The sequence below is a fragment of the Alligator mississippiensis genome, chromosome 1 (genome assembly GCF_030867095.1).
Source record: "Alligator mississippiensis isolate rAllMis1 chromosome 1, rAllMis1, whole genome shotgun sequence".
Classification (NCBI taxonomy): Eukaryota; Metazoa; Chordata; order Crocodylia; family Alligatoridae; genus Alligator; species Alligator mississippiensis.
Window position 1 is genome coordinate 408,085,531 of NC_081824.1, and position 14,774 is coordinate 408,100,304.

At 47.1% G+C, this 14,774-nt stretch overlaps 1 long non-coding RNA gene across 1 annotated transcript; it reads left to right on the forward strand.

Annotated features, from left to right (window-relative positions):
* The first annotated feature begins 2,214 nt into the window (after window positions 1-2,214).
* On the forward strand, window positions 2,215-7,047 carry LOC109286395 (uncharacterized). The gene is made up of 3 exons (XR_002094401.2): window positions 2,215-2,483; window positions 5,470-5,595; window positions 6,681-7,047. It is a non-coding gene; the product is annotated as an uncharacterized LOC109286395 (long non-coding RNA).
* The last annotated feature ends 7,727 nt before the right edge of the window (window positions 7,048-14,774 follow it).

Genomic DNA, 14,774 nt, shown 5'->3' on the forward strand with positions numbered 1-14,774 from the left:
CTGCTTGTAGTTGTTCCCTGCCCTCCGGTGTGTCCACTTCTCCCCACAGTTTTGTGTCATCCGCAAACTTGGACAGAGTACACTTCACTCCCTTGTTCAAGTCGTTGATGAAGACATTGAAGAGTATCGGTCCAAGGACCGAGCCCTGCGGGACCCCACTGCCCACACCCTTCCAGGTCGATACCGACCCATCCAGTACGACTCTCTGGGTACGACCCTCTAGCCAATTCGCCACCCACCGGACCACGTACTCATCCAAGTCACAGTCTCTTAACTTGTTCACCAGTATGGTATGGGATACCGTATCGAAGGCCTTCCTGAAGTCTAAGTTAACGATGTCAACCCCTACTCCTGTGTCCAGGTGTTTTGTAACCTGGTCATAAAAAGAGACTAGATTAGTCAGGCATGATCTACCTGCTACGAACCCGTGCTGGTTTCCTCTCAGCATAATTTTTCCTGCTGGGCTCTCGCAAATGTGAGCCTTGATAATTTTTTCTAAGACTTTGCCAAGGATGGAGGTGAGACTGACTGTTCTATAGCTGCCTGGGTCCTCCTTCCTCCCCTTCTTGAAAATGGGGACCACATTGGCCCTTTTCCAGTCCTCTGGGACCTGGCCCATGCGCCACGAGTGTTCAAATATTCCCGCCAGTGGCTGTGCAATGATGTCAGCCATTGTCTTCAGTACCCTCTGATAGAGCTCATCCGGGCCTGCTGACTTAAAGGCATCCAGTTCCTCCAAGTGACTCTGCATCATCTCAGGGTCTACGCATGGAAATCTGGTGCCCTGCTGCTGCCTTTCTACAATCCCAGTGAGAGACTTGTCGTGCCCCTCGCTTAGGAACACTGAGGCAAAGAACTCATTGAGGAGTTCAGCCTTGTCCCCCCTGTCCGTCACCAATTGATTATGCCCATCTAGTAGGGGTCCTATTCCACCCTGGGCCTTCCTTTTGCTCCCTATATACCTAAAAAACAATTTTTTTGTTATCCTTAACTTGGGATGCCATCCTCAGCTCCATGGTAGCTTTGGCCCGTCTAACTGCCTCCCTACAAGCGCAAGCAGAGGAGGTATACTCCTCTTTAGTAATCTCTCCCCGTTTCCACTTTTTATACGCCCCCCCTTTTAGCCCATAGGCTGCTCTGGACTTCTCTGGTCAGCCAGGGAAGCTTTCTGGCCCCTTTTCCTCCTTTTCCTCACATTGGGATCGTCTCCCTCTGTGCCCGAAGGATCATTTCCTTAAGGCACAGCCACTCTTTCTGGGCTCTCATGTCTTCAAAACTCTTACTCTGCAGTGCGTCCTTGACTAATCGCCTGAGTTCATTGAAATCAGCTTTCCTAAAGTCTAGCACTTTCACCCTACTAGTTACCTTACCAACTCAACGTCTTATGATGAATTCTATTATTTGGTGATCACTGTCCCCCAAGTGACCACCCATCTGTAGGTCTCCTACCATGTCATCCCCCGTTGCCAATACCAGGTCCAGTATGGCATTCCCCCTAGTGGGACCGTGTACCTCCTGTGTCAGGTGGAGGTCCTGTACATAGGATAGGAACCTGCATGAACGGTGGGACTTTGCTGTCTGCGTCTCCCAGCAGATGTCTGGGTAGTTTAGGTCCCCCATGACTACTGCCTCCCTAGTTTTTATGGTCTCCAAGAGCTGCCTTAGGAGCCTGAGCCCCAAATCTAGTTCTTCCCCTTGGAAGATGGTGAGGAGCTTTCTGTATGTCACTGAACAGAGGAAGCTTCAGGTTCTCCAAGGTTTTCTTTGTAATAATTTGTTGCCTGATGTTAGGTGGTGGTTTGTTATATGGAACTCGTAACCAGTTAATATTTGTTGATTGAACCTGAAATGATTCTCATGTCTGATGTAGCTGAACGTCAATTATTTGTGTATGGCACAAATTCAATCACACTGGTACACAACCTTTTGCAACAGAATAAAACAGGGCTAATACTGAACTCTGATGCCTCTATGTCAGTGATCTTCAAACAGGGTGCTGTGCAATATTCGCACTGTTGGGTGTGCATCATCCACAGGATGAACCTAGAGATTTCAAACAGAAATCCATATTATCAAAAATATTCTGACCTGATATGGTTTTTTCTGAGTTCTTTGCAACACAGACATTGCTTTATTATTTCTCTGCATTAAAAAATGAGTGGAAGCTAAAAGTTGGCATTTTCTGAGGGTGCCTTTAGCCTGAATCTATTCAGTTCTAATTAGAGAGTTACATGGAAGTTTTAAGACTTGAGCACTTTAGAGGAGAATGACAGAGCCAAACTAACACATTTTCACTGTTGCTCCAGCAAGAGGAGCAGAGAGAAAAGGTCTTTTTAGGCAAACTTGGTATCTTCTACCTTGTTTCATTCACAGAAATTTTGAATGAATTTCTGCTGGTGCTTCTCTGTTTCCTCTCTGTATGACAGCTGCATTTGAGAAAAAGTTATAGCTGTAGACTGCTCCATGCATTCTAAATACAACAGGTATTTCTTTCTTTTTTTAATAATTGCTATAAGGATTTAGATATGTTAACCAGTACAAATCTTTATTATAAATCCTTTGAATTTATCTTTAAAGTTGCCAATGAGCATTTGATAAACCTTGATTATATGTTATTTGTATAGAATTATAACATTAGAAAGCTGTACTTGAATGGATATAAAATCTTGCTGAAGAGTAGAAAGTTAAAGAGGAGCTATAAACAGTGCTGTACTCTTTCAGGCCACAAAGAGATTACTGTTCTACTTGCAAATGTCAGGCATGGGAACATAGGTTTTCATTGTTGTATATGATTATGCAGTGCATGGGATATTTAAAGCAAGATTTTTCCATGTTGCCCATGATGCTAACTTGGGAAGAACAGGAAGTGCCACGAACGAGAGAGATTTGAATCGTTTAACCTACCTAATCTAATGGGGAAATATAGTTCCAAAGAGATAAGTGGTAGGATAAAAAATATGCCTTCCAGTGAGATCTAACCTCCTCTTGGAGGTAAATTTACCTCTGAAAAGGGTAAATTTATTTGAAGCCCCTTGGGCGTGTTTATACATTCTTTAATGTACAGTAGTTACTATGGATTTAGTTTAGTACTTGCTTAATGAATTAACTAAATGTGCAGGAACTACAGTTACTGCGCAGTAGTGCCAGAGCATTTTTTTTAGTGATGGTTACTGTGCAGTAGTGTATTAGCATGGTTTTTGTCTGGAAGTGCTATTCGGCTACTGTGCATTAAGTATCTCATGTAGATGTGCTCCTTGAGTAGTCACTGTCCTGTATTTCCTTTTAAGAAGAAAGAGAAATTCCATTCTCTCTCTGAGGAAATACAACTTTCTCCCTAACGCCTCTATCATGGCTCCCATGCTAACTCTGAGTTTTGCATCAGTGAAATGTAGCTGGTGCTTCAGGGCACGCACCTGTACCATGTGCTGGTTCCATTGACCAGGTGCAAATAGGGTTGCAGCAGGAAATGGATCAGAAGACAGATTTGAGGATTATTGTAGTCTATCCCCTTTCCCCAAAATCCTGATTAAACTATTCATTACAGTATGCAGCTGTATTGGAAAAGAACCAACAGGATATTTAGGTGATTTGTTGTTAACACTAACGTAAGTCTCTTCATGTTCTGTCAGTCTTGAATAGGATGAGTAAGTAATATGAAACAAAGGTGTATAAAGCCCCAGGTGTGCCATCTCTAAAAGCTGATGAAACTGTGCTTCAGACCAGATTTGAGACAACAGAAGAGCCACAAGTTGAAATATGTTTTTTCGTCCAGGACTATAGGGCATGAAGTCTGCTCTGAAATCTGTAGGAGTGTGGAGCTTTTAAAATTTTTCTAGATGCCCTTTGGCATCCTAACATAGTTAAACACCTTTAAAAACTGCAATTGGTTCTTTATGGTTGGTCACAATATTTATGATACTGAGAGGTGGTTAGCTGTATCAGTCTGAAGTCAGGTAGAAGTTAGTATAGGTTGGCACTTTAGGGTGAAATTATGCATTACAATTATACTATGTTAAGAGAACTTAAAATTTGAATGATCACACATGAAGGCTTGTTAACAAGTGCTAAGTGCACTCTAGGCATTTTAAAGTTATGCCACTTTGGGAGAGAATTTTCTTGGAGCTGTGCTACCTAGCCCAAGTTAAGTTAACTACTGGGTGTTCACCTGAGATTAAAACCACCAATCTGTAGTCTTCCGTTATCCCAGGAGGCACTGCTCCTAGGTAGACTAGCTATCATCCAGGACTCTAGAGCCCTGGACTGACAGCTGGAAATCTCTGGGCAATAGGTGGGTGGGGATGGTGTGAGTGGGGATGGAGAGAAACAGGGTGAAGGGAGATAGGGAGGCCAAGTGGAGGGAAGCAGGGTGAAGGGGTGGGGGGCAGAATTGGAGGGGGGAGTGGGTGGGTGGGAAGCTGCTGGACTGTTTCCCCTCCTGCTTCCCATATTGCCCCCTGCATCCCCAGTTCACTCCTTTGCCACTCCAATTGTACCCTCTTCCCCACATTGGCTCTGCCACCTCAGCTCCATTCTCTGCTGCCTCTGGAGGGATCTGAGGTGGAGGTGCCAGTGTGGGGTTTCCCCTCCTTGCTTGCTCCTAGGGTCCCTGTAGACCACACCAACCCTGTGTGTTCAGATCCAGTACCAACTGGACCCCACAACTAAAGAAGGGGCAGGAGTAGGAGGGGGCCAAGGAGCTGCCAGGCAGCTACAGGGCTCACTGGTGGCTAGATCTGGGAATGTGGGGATGGCATGGGCTGTAGGAAGCCCTGGAGCAGCCCTGATAAGGGTTCCAGAGGTGGAGGAGGGGGGTCTGGGGATTGATGGGGGGCAGTGGGGTGATTTGGAGGGGGGGCAGAGGGAGAGATCCAAGTGGTGCAGATGGCCCCTTTCCACTCCTCCCTGGTCTATACTTTGATGCAAATGTGTTTATTTACAAAGAATGAACTCGGCTGGAACCAGCAAAGAAGGAACAATTTCTTTGCTTCAGGCCCCTTTCTTCCAGTTAGCACCTAGGCGGGACATGCTCTCTCACTGGGCTATTCCTTAGAGCTGCAGTCCCGTGCTTGTTCAGACTGTGCTTTTGGCTTTTCCCTGTTCTTTGTTCTGTTTCTGCGGTACCTTCTCCCTCTTCTCTCTGCCTCATGCACACCTCTCCTGTAGGACATCTCAGCAAGGCCTTTTTCCCCACTTAGTTCAGATTCCTGAGCCACCTCACATGTGCTTTTGTTGTAGTTTGGAGATGGCTTGTGTTTCATGAAGGAGGTTAATTGTTCCTGCTGTCTGGAATGCAACATTGTAGTTGTGCACCACTTCTAAAGAAGATTAACCTGGCCACTAACAACACTTTTAATAAGGAATAAGAGTGTTAGTCCTGAGGTCTTTGTTTTATATACCACTTATTGGGTAATTGCATAAAAGGGCTCTAGGCTTGTAAAACTAAACTGGCACTTTTTTTATGAGAACTAGTTACAGAGGAGCTATGGCAGCAGCCAGAACTTCAGTTATGAGTCAAGAGACTAACTTGATGCCTCATGAAAACTGCTTCCCTCTCCAAATTCCTCTCACACAGCTACTATCCTGGCCAACTTCCAGGTGAGTACTCTTCTCTGCATTCCTCCTTTCTCTAAAAATCTTCAGTTTCTGTCCTACCCCACTCATGTTGTGGTCCTGTTCTGGGGTTTGGAAGTGGCTCTTGCTCACTCCTCTACACAAGTGACCACATTTCAGTAAATGGTATTTGTATTTCTTTCCATATTGTGTAGACAGACTGGAATGTACTTGGATAATAAAGGGGAAACAGGTCCAAAATACCCACCCCCCCGTGCAGTTTCATTTGGGTGTGGAAAGGCAATATTCAAAATATCATGAGAAATTGAAAACAAAACTTTAAAATTTATATTTAATAGAGCTTAGGTTTTGAAATACAGTTTACAGTTTATACATTAAAATATTGTGTGTGTCAAAGTAGTATGCATTTTTTGACATTCTATAGAAATGAACACATCACAAATAAGTCAGTTTACTTCGGGATGCCCACCTAGCTTCTGCCAAGTACATTTTTGTTAATTATTCACTTGGCTGTAGTTCCCAGTCTGTTACTAGTGCAAGAAAGCCAGAGTTGAGGACAGATCTAGCCATAACATAAGCAATTTAGGTATAATTTCTTCAGAGGTAGCTTTCAAGTCAAACAAATTGCCAAAATCATCAGTTGAAGTAAGTAACTCCAGAAGGAGCTGGGCAGTTTTCCAAAACTGGAGCATATGAGGTAAAACCATTAGCAAGATTTTTGGTCCTAAGATAATGAAAAGTTGGTTGGTGATTGATATTTCCTGGATATACACGGCTGAATAAATATTAGAAAAATGGCGAGGTTGAGTATATAGATTCCTAACGTGTATGAGAGTTGCTGTAGCAATGAAGTCTGCCTCTGGGCAGCTGTAAATGTGTTGGCAACACTTATTCATCACATCACCATCAGGCCTCGCTGGCTATCACAGAATTACAAGGGGCATAATTCCACATCAGTGATCTATTCTCAAACAGTTGTTCTGTGAATGGTACTATGAGCGTAATACTCTAGAGCATGGGCAATCCTCGACTTACAACGTTTTGTGTTACAACATTTCGCACTTACAATGTTTAGAAATTGACACCCTGTTTCAACTTTCTGATATCAGCTTCAACTTTACAATGCTCTGACGCTAAGCCACGCCAGCGAACAAGTTCGCTGCATCACCCATCTCCCTGGAGAACATCTGTCCGAACTTCCTTGGACACTTTCTTTAAGAAACCAGACAAGACTCCAGAAAAGCCTGCAGCCAAGACTCCTGAGAAGACTCCAGCCAAGAACCCTTCAAAACATCCAGCAAAGTCTCCTCAAAGAAGTCCTTCCAAATCAATATGATTGCTATTTACAATATAAATACATTAATGTAGCTATATTGCTCACATATAATTGATTGAGTAAAAAATTCTGGGTTATTTTTGGTGAAAATAGGGTATCAAGCCTTGGTTCAGGAACCAATCCCCCATCTAACCTGTATACAGGACCTCCACCTGACACAGGAGGTGCATGGTCCCACTAGGGGGAATGCCATACTGGATGTGGTATTGGCAACAGGGGATGACATGATAGGGGACCTCCAGATCGGTAGCCATTTGGGAGACAGTGATCACCTTATAATAGAATTCAACATAAGACATCGAGTGGGTAAGGTAACTAGTAAGGTGAAAGTGCTAGACTTTAGGAAAGCTGATCTCATTGCACTCAGGCGATTAGTCAAGGAAGCACTGCAGAGTAGGAGTTTTGAAGGGATGGGAGCTCAAGAAGGGTGGCTGTGCCTAAAGGAAACGATCCTTTGGGCACAAAGCAAGATGATCCCCGAGCGAGGCAAAAGAGGGAAAGGGGCCAGGAGGCTTCCATGGCTGACCAGAGAAATCCAGAGCAGCCTAAGGGCCAAAAGGGGAGCACATAAAAAGTGGAAACAGGGTGAGATCACTAAAGATGAATATACCTCCTCTGCTCGTGCTTGTAGGGAGGCAGTTAGGCGGGCCAAAGCTACCATGGAGCTGAGGATGGCATCCCAAGTAAAAGACAACAAGAAATTGTTTTTTAGATATATTGGGAGTAAAAGGAAGGCCCAGGGAGGAATAGGACCTCTGCTAAATGGGCAGAAACAATTGGTGACAGACAGGGGGGACAAGGCTGAACTCCTCAATGAGTTCTTTGCCTCAGTGTTCCTAAGCGAGGGGCACGACAAGTCTCTCACTGGGGATGTAGAGAGGCAGCAGCAAGGCGCCAGACTTCCATACGTAGATCCTGAGGTGGTGCAGAGTCACTTGGACGAACTGGATGCCTTTAAGTCGGCAGGCCCGGATGAGCTCCATCCAAGGGTGCTGAAGGCACTGGCCGACATCATTGCAGAGCCATTGGCGGGAATATTCGAACGCTCGTGGCGCACGGGCCAAGTCCCGGAGGACTGGAAAAGGGCTAACGTGGTCCCCATTTTCAAAAAGGGGAGGAAGGAGGACCCGGGCAACTATAGGCCAGTCAGTCTCACCTCCATCCTTGGTAAAGTCTTTGAAAAAATTATCAAGGCTCACATTTGTGAGAGCCTGGCAGGGCAGATTATGCTGAGGGGAAACCAGCACGGGTTTGTGGCGGGCAGATCGTGCCTGACCAATCTAGTCTCTTTCTATGACCAGGTTACGAAATGCCTGGACACAGGAGGAGGGGTGGATGTCGTATACTTAGACTTCAGGAAGGCCTTCGATACAGTATCCCACCCCATACTGGTGAACAAGTTAAGAGGCTGTGACGTGGATGACTGCACAGTCCGGTGGGTGGCGAATTGGCTAGAGGGTCGCACCCAAAGAGTCATGGTAGATGGGTCGGTCTCAACCTGGAAGGGTGTGGGCAGTGGGGTCCCGCAGGGCTCGGTCCTTGGACCGATACTCTTCAATGTCTTCATCAGTGACTTGGACGACGGAGTCAAATGTACTCTGTCCAAGTTTGCAGATGACACAAAGCTATGGGGAGAAGTGGACACGCCGGAGGGCAGGGAACAGCTGCAAGCAGACCTGGATAGGTTGGACAAGTGGGCAGAAAACAACAGGATGCAGTTCAACAAGGAGAAATGCAAAGTGCTGCACCTAGGGAGGAAAAATGTCCAGCACAGCTACAGCCTAGGAAATGACCTGCTGGGTGGCACAGAGGTGGAAAGGGATCTTGGAGTCCTAGTGGACTCCAAGATGAACATGAGTCAGCAGTGTGACGAAGCCATCAGAAAAGCCAATGGCACTTTATCGTGCATCAGCAGATGCATGACGAATAGGTCCAAGGAGGTGATATTTCCCCTCTATCGGGCACTGGTCAGACCGCAGTTGGAGTACTGCGTGCAATTCTGGGCGCCACACTTCAAGAAGGATGCGGATAACCTGGAGAGGGTCCAGAGAAGGGCAACTCGTATGGTCAAGGGCCTGCAGACCAAGCCCTACGTGGAGAGACTAGAGAACCTGGACCTTTTCAGCCTCCGCAAGAGAAGGTTGAGAGGCGACCTTGTGGCTGCCTATAAGTTCATCACGGGGGCACAGAAGGGAATTGGTGAGGATTTATTCACCAAGGCGCCCCCGGGGGTTACAAGAAACAATGGCCACAAGCTAGCAGAGAGCAGATTTAGATTGGACATTAGGAAGAACTTCTTCACAGTTCGAGTGGCCAAGGTCTGGAACGGGCTCCCAAGGGAGGTGGTGCTCTCCCCTACCCTGGGGGTCTTCAAGAGGAGGTTAGATGAGTATCTAGGTGGGGTCATCTAGACCCAGCACTGTTTCCTGCTTATGCAGGGGGTCGGACTCGATGATCTATTGAGGTCCCTTCCGACCCTAATATCTATGAATCTATGAATTTATAACATTGTTTCCTATGGGAAAATCGGTTCCGAGTTACAACGTTTTGACTTAAGATGTGGTTTTCAGGAACCAATTGTGTCATAAGTCTGAGGACTGCCTGTAATTCTATCAAGACCACTGGAAGTGCACCATCTTAAGGAGATCAGAGAGGAGAGCCAGGGCTATGAATCCATCCCTTTGCATATCTGCATGGTATCTAGCACAAGAGGACCCTACATCTTAATTAATGTTCAGTGGAGCCTCTGTAATACAAAATGCTTTTTTTCTTTTTTTGTTTAATCAGGCCCAACAGGTTCTGATTTTAAAAGAAAATCAGGCACTTGGGCAGTAGTAACCAGCATCACACTTATAAGATGGGAAACTCCCTTCTTGAGAGCACGGAGACAGAAAGGGATCTTGGAGTCATCATTGACTCCAAGATGAACATGGGCCGACAATGCGAGGTCACGGTTGGCAGGGCTAACCGGACCATATCGTGCATCCACAGGTGTATCTCGAGTAGGGCCAAGGAGGTGATCCTCCCCCTCTACACGACACTGGTCAGGCCACAGCTGGAGTACTGTGTCCAGTTCTGGGCACCCCACTTCAAGAGGGATGTGGACAACATTGAGAGGGTCCAGAGGAGGGCCATCTGCATGATCCGAGGACATCAGGGCAGACCCTACAATGAGAGGCTACGGGACCTGAACCTGTTCAGCCTTCACAAGAGAAGGCTGAGGGGGGACCTGGTGACCGTCTATAAAGTCACTAGGGGGGACCAGAAGGGTTTGGGGGAGACCTTGTTTCCCCTAGCGCCCCCCGGGGATAACAAGGAATAATGGCCACAAGTTGTTGGAGAGTAGGTTTAGATTAGACATCCGTAGGAACTACTTCACAGTCAGGGTGGCTAGGATCTGGAACCAACTTCCAAGGGAAGTGGTGCTGGCTCCTACCCTTGGGGTCTTTAAGAAGAGGCTTGATGCCTACCTGGCTGGGGTCACTTGAGCCCAGTTTCCCTCCTGCCCAGGCAGGGGGTCGGACTTGAAGATCTACAAGGTACCTTCTGACCCTACTTCTATGATTCTATGAAGAAGCCAGCATTTAAAAATTGCACTGAAATTCGTATCAGAGCTGGCTATTGGTGGGATAAAAACAGACAAGTGTATGCCTTGGAGAGGCCTATCGGTAGAACCCTTTAGAAAGAAGGAACCTACCACCTGTGCTCACATAATCCTCAGGAAGGCTGTCAGCTTTGAATGTGCTGAGACCAGATCAGATTTGGTCCATTCAGAAGCTATTTGTACCAGTTTGGGCCTGGTGGTTGTTGGATGGGTTTATTACACCATCTCTCTAGAGCACCCCATGGTGAGATCTCAAAATCTGTAAGTTTATACTAGTGTTTGGAAGAAGAAAGAGTTTGCTATTAAAAAAAAGAAGTCATGATTTGCCTGCAAATACCATATAGTTATGAATCATACCACCACTAGTAACATCTTCTTATGAATACAGAAGAAAAATACATTTTCAAAGTATGGCAGTGCTGTAGTGTTGGCTAGTGCTCCCTATCCATACTTAGGTGGAAGAATGAAGAAGGAGAACATCGGGAACCTGCAATCCATGGGGTGGCCAGCAGTACAGCACAGGTAAGCAATAAGGGGCCCTTTGGGAATCAGAGCTGGGGGGCAGCAAAGGCACCAGTCACAGGGCTCAAGTGCCTATATACTAATGCTAGAAGCATGGGGAACAAGCAGGATGAACTAGCGCTCCTGCTTGCAGAAAACACCTACGATTTAGTAGGGCTAACAGAAATGTGGAGGGATTCGTCCCACGACTGGGCGGTACATATTGAGGGTTATAAACTGTACAGAAAGGACAGAGCGGGGAAGAAAGGGGGAGGGGTTGCACTCTATGTCAATTGAGCAATATACATCGACCCTTATCAAGATGGAATCGAAGGAGGAGAAAGTAGAAGAACTGTGGGTTAGGTTATATGGGGGTCAAGGAGACAGGGATTTGGTGGTAGGGGTCTGCTACAGACCCCCACACCAAGGGGAAGAGCTAGATTTGGGGCTTCTAAGGCAGCTCTTGGAGACCATAAAAACTAGGGAGGCGGTAGTCACGGGGGACCTAAACTACCCAGACATCTGCTGGGAGACGCAGACAGCAAAGTCCCACCGTTCATGCAGGTTCCTATCCTGTGTACAGGACCTCCACCTGATGCAGGAGGTACATGGTCCCACTAGGGGGAATGCCTTACTGGACCTGGTATTGGCAACGGGGGATGACATGGTAGGGGACCTACAGATCGGTGGTCACCTGGGGGACAGTGATCATCAAATAATAGAATTCATCATAAGATGTCGAGTAGGTAAGGTAACTAGTAGGGTGAAAGTGCTAGACTTTAGGAAAGCTGATTTCAATGAACTCAGGTGTTAAGTCAAGGACGCACTGCAGAGTAGGAGTTTTGAAGAGGTGGGAGCCCAGGAAGGGTGGCTGTGCCTTAAGGAAATGATCCTACGGGCACAGAGGGAGACGATCCCGATGTGAGGAAAAGGAGGGAAAGGGGCCAGAAAGCTTCCCTGGCTGACCAGAGAAGTCCAGAGCAGCCTACGGGCTAAAAGGGGGGGCATATAAAAAGTGGAAACAGGGAGAGATCACCAAAGAGGAGTATACCTCCTCTGCTTGCACTTGTAGGGAGGCAGTTAGATGGGCCAAAGCTACCATGGAGCTGAGGATGGCATTCCAAGTTAAGGATAACAAGAAATTGTTTTTCAGCTATATAGGGAGTAAAAGGAAGGCCCAGGGAGGAATAGGACCCCTGCTAAATGGGCAGATGCAATTGGTGACAGACAGGGGGGACAAGGCTGAACTCCTCAACGAGTTCTTTGCCTCAGTGTTCCTAAGCGAGGGACACGACAAGTCTCTCACTGGGGTTGTAGAGAGGCAGCAGCAGGGTGCCAGACTACCAAGTGTAGACCCTGAGATGGTGCAGAGTCACTTGGAGGAACTGGATGCATTTAAGCCGGCAGGCCAGGATGAGCTCCATCCGAGGGTACTGAAGGCACTGGCTGACGTCGTTGCACAGCTACTGGCGGGAATATTTGAACACTCGTGGCGCACGGGCCAGGTCCCAGAGGACTGGAAAAGGGCCAATGTGGTCCTCATTTTCAAGAAGGGGAGGAAGGAGGACCCGGGCAACTATAGGCCAGTCAGTCTCACCTCCATCCTTGGCAAAGTCTTAGAAAAAATTATCAAGGCTCACATTTGCAAGAGCCCGGCAGGACAAATTATGCTGAGGGGAAACCAGCACGGGTTCGTAGCAGGTAGATTGTGCCTGACTAATCTAGTCTCTTTTTATGACCAGGTTACAAAACGCCTGGACGCAGGAGTAGGGGTTGACATCGTTTACTTAGACTTCAGGAAGGCCTTCGATACGGTATCCCACCCCATACTGGTGAACAAGTTAAGAGGCTGTGACTTGGATGACTACACAGTCTGGTGGGTGGCGAATTGGCTGGAGGGTCGTACGCAGAGAGTCGTAGTGGATGGGTCGGTATTGACCTGGAAGGGTGTGGGCAGTGGGGTCCCACAGGGCTCGGTCCTCGGACTGATACTCTTCAATGTCTTCATCAGCGACTTGGACGAGGGAGTGAAGTGTACTTTGTCCAAGTTTGCGGATGACACAAACCTGTGGGGAGAAGTGGACACGCCGGAGGGCAGGGAACAACTACAAGCAGACCTGGACAGGTTGGACTATGCCTATGCAGGGGGTCAGATTCGATGATCTATTGAGGTCCCTTCCGACCCTAGCATCTATGAATCTATGAATGAGCGTTACCAGACTAAGAAGACAGTACATATCAAGGGTTTAAACTACACTCTGCACTAGGACCATCTGTCCTGTTCCTGTATCATTCTTATACACCACTTGTATCCCCTACTCTCATACACTTTGTGTGTGGGTGGTATTGTGGTCCAGTCAGAGAAATAATAGGGCAGCTATGTATCTTGGACAGTGGTGGTGCATGGCACAGTGGCATTAGCCAGTCTTTCAGTGGTGGTGACACAGCTTCTATTTTGTTCCTGCTTTGCTTGTTCCCCTTTTGTTATGCTACTGGTTCCTGTTATCTAGGCCTAGGACCCAGGTTCTTTCAGGGATTGTTTTACCTAACCTCAGTTTCAACAGCTGTATGGCTGCTCTAACTTTTGCTGCTGGCCTTTTGAACTACGGCCATGGATTTGGAGAAAGCTGAAAGACTTCTTCACTTGCTAGTATACGCAGTTAGGTAGTATTAGATTGCACCACGAGATAGGCCATGTGTAGATGAAATGAGAGGTGTGTATTCATGACACTTTAAAGTGGGCTAAATGGTTTTGCACTGCTTTAATGGTGTTGGTGTTTGCATGAATCGGCAGCATATTGCACATTACTTCCAGCCACTGTAGGAAATTCAGCAGCGTAATGTGCCTTAAATGACTTGGGGAGCAGCAAACTAAAACTCTTCTGAGGAGTTTTAGTTTGCTGCCCCTACAGCTGCGAAGCGAAGCACTGGGCTCTGTGCAGCTCCGCAGCCCTTCAGGAAGCCCTGCAGGCAGCCTGGCAGCAGCCTGGGAAGGCAGGCTCCACCCAAGAAAAGCTCCCTCCCTGGAGTCTGCTTGCCTGCCTGAGCTGTGCGGGGGTCTGGTGCTTCCCTCCACGGCTGTGGTGCCCCCCAGGACCACCCGAACTGGGTGCCTGTGGCCAGGTGCCACCGGGGTGAGGGGAGGGGTGGGGCTCACAGCTGCTGCAGAGGGAAGCACCAGCCCCTTCACCTGCAGCCCAGGTGCCGCTCTGCCTGCTGGCAGCTTGCCCTCCCCTCCCTGCCGGAGAGCCAGGTAAGTCAGGTGTGTGCACAACACAGGGGTTTAATTTGACCTAAACTGAAGTGGTGTTTTTAAAAATCCACTGCTTCGATTTAGGGTCCCTGTTTCGTCTACACACACCCATAGGTAGTCCCACACTAGCTGCAGTGCAGGTGCTTAGATTTGATGATGGAACACATCTGCATGGTAACCCCCATCGCCCCCAAAGAAATGTCCCTAAATGTCTCTGCATACAGTGCATTAATTCATGAAAAGATTACATGGGCAGAGAAGATTCTACCAAAGAACCAAAATTTACATGGGCAGAGAAGACAAGAACCAAAATTTACAGATTCCTGAAAAAAAATCATAGTTTAAGTAGAATAGTAACTGTGCTTTCAGAAACAACCTGTATTTTCTTTAAATAACTTTACTATGTTTAAGGGAACTAGTCTTGTTTTATTTGGTGTTGATAGGAATATTCACAGATTCACATAGGTTTAGGGCTGGAAGGGACCTCATGAGATCATCAGGTCCAGCCC